Raw genomic sequence first — 9,143 nt, forward strand, 5'->3', positions numbered from 1 at the left:
AGATTGGCATCGGCAGATACCCCCTCCAACCTCCCCCTCCCCCAAAATCTCAAAAAATCCTATAAACACCTCAATAGGCCGACTCCCGAAACCTTCCCCCCTCCCCCCAAATTTTCGACCTCACCCCCTCAGTGTCTAACTTTTGTCCCCCTTATCCTAGACCCCCCGTGTTTGGGCTCAAACTGTCTGTACTCTCGAGAGGAGCAGTTTGGCCCCCACAGATTTCCCCTTAGACCTCCCCCCCCCCTAAATCCTAAAAATACTTCCATAGGCCGACTTCCGAAACCTCCCCCCCCCTTTTTTTTTCTTGACCTCACCCCTGAGGGTCTAACTTTGGTACCCTTCATCCCAGACCCCCCGAAAGGAACAGTTTGGCCCTGACAGATTTCCTCTCCGACCTCCCCCTCCCCCTAAATCTTAAAAAATCCCCAAAAACACCAACAAAAGCCGACACCTGGTTTTCTGAACTGCATTTAGTTTGATATTTTAACTTTAATATCTCCGTTGTACATATTTCTCTTCTTTTTTCTTTTCCTTTTAATATTTTATAAATTTGTTATATTTATCTGTTGTCGTTCTTAACAATGTCAGCGTCTTCCGTTAAAACATCTCGCCCTATCAGAGCTGGTAGGAAGGGGTCGGTGGCAACAGCGATGGCCACAAAACGACCACCTACTGACCCTGTAAGGCTTCGAACATCAGCAAGCCGAAAGACCGACACGGAGGAGGGTTCCTTCACTGGAAGGGAATTCGGTGCGGGCTCGAGCAGCAAGCCTGGCAGTGCCACCCTGGCGCAAACACTCCAGTGGGAGGCGGCTTACCACACCCCGCCATCCGGAGCAAGATCAGTTAGCGCCGGGAAGCCCGAGAGCCCGACGGCAACCCTCCTAAAGGACGCTAACCGCGTGTACCAGCGGGCCAAGGAAGACTTGGAGAAATCAGGAAACCTAAAAGGCTCCATTAAGGCTACAGTGGTGGAGGGCCTCAACTTCTTGTATGAGGCCACACTCCAAGTAAATAGTGCACGGTGCGACCTCCAAGTAGAGGTCGCAAACATGAAGAGAAGGTTCGCAGAGGACATCGCAAGGAGGGAGACCAGTCACTCCGAGCAGATTCTGCTTGTTACAAAGCGGATGGAAAATGCTGATGTGGGGGGACAGACGGCGGAGTTGCGCAAGGAACTGGAGGCACTCCGCCGTGTTGTTGAATTCGACCATATTCAGCAAATCAACACTATCATGGACCCTCCTCCATCCGCTGTGAAACTGAGCTCCCTACTCGACGAGCTAAAGTCCATGCGGCAAGAGGCGCCGGCAAAGTCCGGCCACTCGATCGTGGTGACAAGCAAGTCACCTGAAGACTCTAGTGAGAACGTTCTCACCATGATCAGAGCGGCCGTTGACCCGACCAAATCTGGCGCCAAAGTGGACAGTGTCCGTAAAATTCGGAATAAGAAGGTGGTGTTAACTTGCGGCACCAAGGGTGAGGTGGACGCAGTGAGAACTCGGCTCGGGGCCAATTCAGGCCTCCAAGTTCAAGAGGCTAAGGGGAAGAACCCGATTATAATCATCCGGGACGTCCTCTCTTGCCTCAAAGACGAGGAGGTCCAAGCAGCCCTGAAAGCTCAGAACAAAGAGCTCTTCACTGGCCTCCAAAGCGACCACCAAACGATGGAAACTTGTTTCCGTCGTAGGTGCCGCAACCCGCACCTCTCGCATGTAATCCTACGTGTGGCCCCACCGCTATGGCGCCGCATGACGGACGGGGGGTCGGTTCACCTAGACCTGAAACGGTCGAAGGTCGAGGACTTCTCGCCCCTCATACAATGCACAAAGTGCTTAGCCTTTGGGCATGGTAGGCGTCATTGCAAAGAGTCTTCGGATCTTTGCAGCCACTGCGGGGGGCCACACGTTAGGACCGAATACCCCGACTATGTCGCGGGGGAGCCGCCCAGCTGCGTAAACTGCAGACACACAAAGCTGGACAAGACCGACCACGGAGCTTTTAGCAGCGACTGTCCGGTGAGGCGGAAATGGGATGCCATTGCCCGCCTTGGCGTGTGTTACTGCTGAGGGCACCGCGGTCGTGATTCCAGGAGGTCGTGGGCCCGAAGATGCTGCTTCAAGGCACATGATACAGGTTAACCTGCAGCGGAAGCGATTGGCAACCGATGAACTGATGGCAGAAGCTGTCAGTCAGAAAGTGAACCCTACATAGGTAATCAAGGTGCCTTGAAGCGGTATCCCGGCGTCCGCGTCTATCAGATGGACCAGGGGATAAGTAGGACCAATCCCACAAAGGCCGGAATAGCGGTTTTTGATAAAGACCTCCAGGTTAGGTGCGACCCGAGCCTACAGTCGGAGAACATAGTGGCAATAACCATTGAGTTCTCCGACTGGACACTTGGGATAGTGTCCGCCTACCTGGAAGGGGACAAGCCCCTGGATCTATACCTGGAACGTCTGTCCAGCGTCCGATCCAAATTGGGAACCTTGAGCGTTGTGATCGGAGGAGACTTTAATGCGTGGAGCCCGTGGTGGGGCAGCACGCTTGAGGACCACCGGGGAACCGAATTGGCGGGGTACTTTGACGACAACGAGCTGCACATCCTCAACACTGGGATGGAACCCACGTTCCAAGTGGTTCGAGAGGGTCGACTCTGCACAAGCAGAGTCGACATCACGATGTGCAGCTAAAGTACCTTGCCAAGGATGGAGTCCTGGAGGGTGAACCCAGACATGGTCAGTTCCGATCACAATGCCCTGAGGATAGGCCTTCGCACAGGTCGTGCTAAAGCACCTGGCCCAGCACCAACCACTCGGATTTACAACACTAGAAAGGCAAACTGGGATAAGTTCCGAAACGAACTTATCCTACAGTTACAAAACCGCCAAATCCGAGTGGATCGAGTGTCAGCCATAACCGCCCCCGAGGACATCGAGCACGTTGTCCTCGAGTATCAGGAGGCGGTTCGTCAAGCATGCGAGGCCGCTATCCCAAAGCTGAAGCGAACACTCAAGTATGAACCACCTTGGATGACCTCCGAACTTCTGGCCCTGAACCGTGTCCGCTGCGCGGCCCCAACAAGGAGGGAATTCGTCGTCCTCCAGTACCTGGATGCCCGGGAAAAGTATGAGTCTGCGGCACAGACCCATAGCTGGAAGTACTGCACCGCGCAAACGGGCGAAAACTTGTGGGACGGAATTTACAGAGTCCTCCGTCAAACCTCGAAAAAACAAGAAGATAAACTTCTTGTGAGGGACGGAGTGACTCTAGATCCCAAGCAAAGTGCGGAACTCCTTGCAGCTACGTTTTTCCCGGATGACAGGCTGGAGGACGACAGTCCCGTACATTCCGCAATAAGGAGGGAGGCGGACCGCCCCATGTGTGAGTTAGCTTGCGCAGGGGACGATCCGCCCTTCACCCTTGCGGAACTCAGGGAGGCGGTTCATGACTTCAGTGCTCGCAAAGCTCCTGGATCGGATGCGTTCTCTGCAGATATCAGTGCCAAGAGCATTGAGGCAGATGAGCGGCTCTTCTTAGAGATAGCCAACAGGTGCCTCGCTGTGGGATACTTCCCGAGGCCGTGGAAGCGTGCGGCAGTCGTGATACTTCCCAAACCTGGAAAATCCGACTACCATCATCCAAAGTCTTACCGTCCGATTGGACTTCTGTCCGTCCACGGTAAGACTTTGGAAAAAATTATGGTACGTCGGATAAAGTCGCACGTACTGCCGACGCTGAATCCGGCTCAATTCGGATTTATGCCACAGTGAAGCACTGAGGATGCCCTCTTTGCCTTGATCTAGCACATCAGAGCTGAGGTTAGGGCAAAGAGGGTAGTCCTAATGGTGTCTCTAGACATAGAGGGGGCATTCGATAGCGCCTGGTGGCCAGCCATTAAACACCAGCTGGCCGCCAGGAAATGCCCCGGGAACCTGTACTCCGCCGTATGCAGTTACCTCAGTGATCGTGAGATCACTATTCATTATGCGGGCGCCGAGTGCGTGAGGCCCACGACCAAGGGGTGCGTTCAGGGATCGATTTGGGGGCCCATATTCTGGAACCTCCTGATCGATCCATTGCTGGGCGCCCTCGAGGAAGAGGGCCTACGCGTGCAAGCCTTCGCCGACGACGTAGTCGACTTCTCGGGCTCCTCTCCGGAGACTATCGCGCGGACCGCTAATTCCGTCCTCCGGCGGGTCTACGACTGGGGCTTGGACAACAAGCTGCGATTTGCTCCACACAAGCCCAACGCCATGGTGATCACTAAGAAACTGAAATTAACACCTATTCAGATCACCATGGGCGGCGAATGTATAAAGATGGTAACTGAAACCAAAATCCTGGGCCTTACTATCGACCACAGGTTGTCTTTTAAGCCACATGTCGCCGAAGTTTGCCGTAAGGCAACGGCCATTTATGGCCAACTATCAAGGGCGGCTAAGACAACCTGGGACCTGAACCCAGAGGTGGTTAGGACCATCTACATCGCCGCTGTGGAGCCAATCGTACTATACGCTTCAAGCGTCTGGGTCCCAGCCGTAGATCAAGTCGGAGTGCGGAAGCTGCTGGACGCGGTTCAGCGGGGGTTCGCGCGGAAGATCAGCCGGACCTACAAAACCGCCAGTTTGAGTGCGGCGCTGATTCTGTCGGGTATATTGCCACCTGAGGATCCGAGAGGCGGCAGAATTGTACCGATATAAAAGCGGTGAGGACATTGATGGAATGGCAGACAGGAAGGCTGAACAGCGGGTTAGCTTCCTGGATGCTCCCCATCCAGCCCTCGCTCCTGAGGTAGAATTCTGTTGTCTCGAGGAAACTCAGGCCGAGACCGACGTGGTAGAGGTGCAGGATGAACCAGGAGAAAGAGAGGGTTACCTGCAGGTCTACACCGACGGCAGCAAGATACAGGGCAGGGTTGGAGCCGGAATATCATTCAGGCGGCGAGGTTTGGAAGTCAGAGCAAGGAAACTCAAGTTAGAGGATTATTGCTCTGTCTTTCAAGCCGAAATGTGCGCAATTTCGAAGGCTATCGAGGACATCTTGAAGATGCCCAACATGAGGGTCGAGATCCTTAGTGACTCCAGGTCGTCGCTGGAGCTGCTAAGGGATCGATCCTCATTCAACCCGATAGCCTTCGAAATCAAAAACCTGATCCGGCGGGCCCGAGACATGGGTAAAACCATTCGGTTCCGCTGGGTCAGAGCGCATGTAGGTATCGAGGGGAACGAGAGGGCTGACCACTTGGCGAAGGACGCGGCGCTCCACTCGAAACAGAGGGCTGCGTACGACGGAGTGCCGGTTTCGACTCTTCGCCGTGGAATAAGAGCCAGGACCCTCGGCGTCTGGCAGGAGCGTTACACTGCGGGCCAAACCGCAAGTGTCACAAAGGCGTTCCTGCCAGACGTCGCGACGGCTTACAAGCTGGTGCGGGAGGAACCCTTCTCCGCTCTGATGGCCCAAGTCATCACGGGTCATGGTGGCTTCTCGGCGTATCTCCACCGGTTCGGACTGAAGGATAGCCCAGTGTGCATTTGTGACGGTCAAACGGACGAAAGCGCAATCCACCTGGTGCTCGAATGCCCTAGGTTCGGTCGGTGGAGGTACGATCTTGAGGTCCAGAGTGGAGTGGCCGTACTGGAGGCCAACCTCCCCTTATTATTATCAGCCAAGCGGAAATTATTCGAGACATTCTGCCTCAAGATTCTGATGGATGCGCTGCCGAAGAACGGCAGCAATATAAATGTCAAAAATATTAAAATATAATGTGTGTAAAATAGTTAAGTAGGACAGAAAGTAAATAATAAGTAATAACTAGGAAATAGATATGAATAAAGTACTAGTCTGTGAGAATGTGTGCCTAGGTTAAGATAGTGTATAGAAATTGTATGGTATTAATAAAAAAAAAAAAAGTCTTAAGATAGTAACTAGCACGTAAGAAATGTAAAGAAAATTGATATTATTGTGAAAGCGACTGTATTAAAAGTTTTATAAATAAATTATAACCCACCCACAAACCCTACAGCCAAACGGTAGGGAGGAAGTAGTGAAGTAGCTCCTCGGCCCTGGAACGTAAGTTGCGAGGGAGGTAGGCCACTAGTCGAAGAAAATAAAAATATACAGATGCTGTTGCTTTTATTGTATGCATGAGGTATGACAGTTTATGAAAGGTGAATTTGAATGAGTGAGTAATTGTACTTGAGTTCCTGCAGCGAATTTCATTTAAGTGGAATGAAATCCTTGGTAGGCGAGAGGGATATGTAAGGTTATAACTTTCCATGTTTTAATAATATTGTCTCGCGGAATTAGCCTGTCGAACTGATCACCTCGCAGAACTGATTCCCCGCGGGGAGAGAAGAACGGCGCGCGGGGTTTTTTCGTATGAAGATCGACGCTTGCGGTCCGGGGAGAGACTAAAACATCACCGTTCGAGGCACACGAAACCTACAACGTCACACCACAATCTAGAAGATGAGAAACAATGAGCAAAGGTAAGTCTCCAGGTCAGGATGGTCTCAGCATAGAGTTCCTTAAGCATGCTGGTCCTCATCTATAGCGTGTGTTGGCATTATTATTTAATATGTGTAAAGTTCATTCCTACTAGCCTGAGGAGGTGATAAAAACTATTGTGGTTCCAAAATAAGACGGGGGACATATCAGACATTACGTAATTGGTTTAATGAAACTGTTAGTGACGGCTCAGCAAAAGTATTATTTTAGTAATAATTTAAGAAGAAAACAAACACGTGCTAGAGAACAAGATGAGTGATGCTGTTACTTGCAACGAAAATGACGTTTCTAGAAACAAATAGAGATATCTTTCAACAGACGCTTCTGTTGCCTGCTCTGTCTGCCGCTGCATTATCGATCATACTGCCAAAACCATGCGTTTACAATACGAGGATATTTAAAGGGATACTAGAATAAAATCTGCCCATATACGTTTTGAAACTGCAGTACTGGAGGAGACTCTAGCATCGCATTCGCTATTTTGACCGCCGCTGAAGTAAAATCAAAGCTATGATTTTACTGCCATTTGACGATATGACAAGCGATTTTGATTTGGAACATGTGCAGAATACAGAAGGCAAGTTGATCATGTAATTATATACCAGTTAGGAATTATTAAAAGATATTTTACAATACCTGTGCTACCAAAAATACCAAAGTGCTTGCAATTAAAAGTCCTATGCGATCTGAAACAGAAGCCGTTTGAGCAAATAAGCATTCTACTTTGATTTAGTTAATGTAATGTAATTACATTAAATTGTCATCTAATTTCCTTTACAGGCTTTAAAAATTGTGCAAGCCATTGCAAACTGGGTACAAAAACCTGAGCGTCTTTCCTTCGCTGTAGGAAAGGAATGGAAGTGTATACTGTACTCCAAAAACCATTAATATGCATATAATGGCGGAAACTCAAAACAGGACCAGAGTGGAACTCTTATAATTATGAACCTGTTGATTATATATAATGGGCATCAACAATACATAAAAGAATAACATAATCAGTAACAAGGCATTATTGGTAAATAGGATGCAAATTCAAGTTTTCGAATAAACTTCCATCACCGCGCATTATTCATAATTCTTATCCACAAATTGTTAAGTCTATGTAGCCACAAAACCAACAAAATTATAAACATACTTAAACACCAACACAAAGATCCTTAAACCAAAGACTACAAACAGACTAAACACCTTAGAATAATGACACTACAGAAGTAGCGTCGTTAACTTCATTACAAATAGAAAGGGCAAGCGATATACAACTAAGGCTGAGATAGAACGGGACAAAGCTATTGATCTTGCATCTCTATCGCGTAACCCATTTATTTGTTTGGCAAGAAGTCATCTTTTGGGACAAATAAACAAAGATCTGTCATGTCAACCAGATTGCGAATAGGATTTTTGTGATTTTATTGTTTTGAAACATATTTGGTGTGTTAAAGGTATTTATTTCTATATAGTTATTAAACTTAACAATGTGGTTGGGTGTATTGTGTATTGCTGCCAAAGCCGTAGTTAATATTAAAAATCCAGGAATTCGCTTCCACGCGTAAGTATTACTTTTCACCTAACGTTTTCAATATAATGTGCAACAAGCTCTACTTGAAATACATTTTTATATGAAATATTCTTTGCAAAAGTATTGATTTTTTATACATAGTCACCTATTTCCAGTAAATTTATCGTAATCAAAATAAACATAAGATAAAACAGTATTAGGATGTAGCCATAACAATGGCTGCACTAAAAGTATCGGTAATGGAATATTTCCACTGTTCCTGACATATTAAAATCTTTTTAATTGAAAACTCCTTGGTTTTAAAAATCGAATACCATTAATTTATTTAAAAAAACATTCTCGGTCTTGTCACAAGGTCTTGTCAAACTTGTTTAGTCGTTGAAAAAATGGAATTGACTCGAGAAAATGCTGTATACAACATCGTATCAGGTGACGAATCCTGAATATACACGTACGAACCCGAAACAAAAAACTAGTCACGAGTTTGGGTGTTCGACAATGAGTTAAAGCCAACAAAAATTGTTCGTTCTCGGAGTGCTGCAAAAAAAAGGGTAGCCACATTCCAAAATCGGCCATGTTGCGACTATTCCTCTTGAGGGACAAAGAACGGTTAATTCAGAATGGTACGCTAGCATTTGTTTGCCACAGGTCGTTTCTGAACTCCGTAAAGAGAACTGCAACCGCCGCATCATCCTCCATCACGACAATGCGAGTTCTCACACCGCGCACAGAACAAAAGAGTTTTTAGAGCAAGAAAACAAAAGCATTATTAGACCATCCGCCGTACAGCCCCGACCTAAGCCCTAATGATTTCTATACTTTCCCTTAAATAAAGAATAAATTGCGTGGTCAGAGATTTTCATCACAAAAAGGGCCATTTTGGAGACCCCAACTTCCGAATGGAATGGTTGCTTCAATGATTGGTTCCATCGTATGGAAAAATGTGTCAAATTTCGCGGAGAATACTTCGAAAAGCAATAAATACATTTTTAAATAGTAATGTAGTGTCACTTCTTTGATTCCCGAAATTTTCAGTGCCGCCCTCGTAGCTACTTATTTTTCTTATTTCTGTACAGAATGCCTGGCAATTATAAAAGAACATCGACTCGAA

The sequence above is a fragment of the Leptidea sinapis genome, chromosome 29 (genome assembly GCF_905404315.1).
Source record: "Leptidea sinapis chromosome 29, ilLepSina1.1, whole genome shotgun sequence".
NCBI classification, from domain to species: Eukaryota; Metazoa; Arthropoda; class Insecta; order Lepidoptera; family Pieridae; genus Leptidea; species Leptidea sinapis.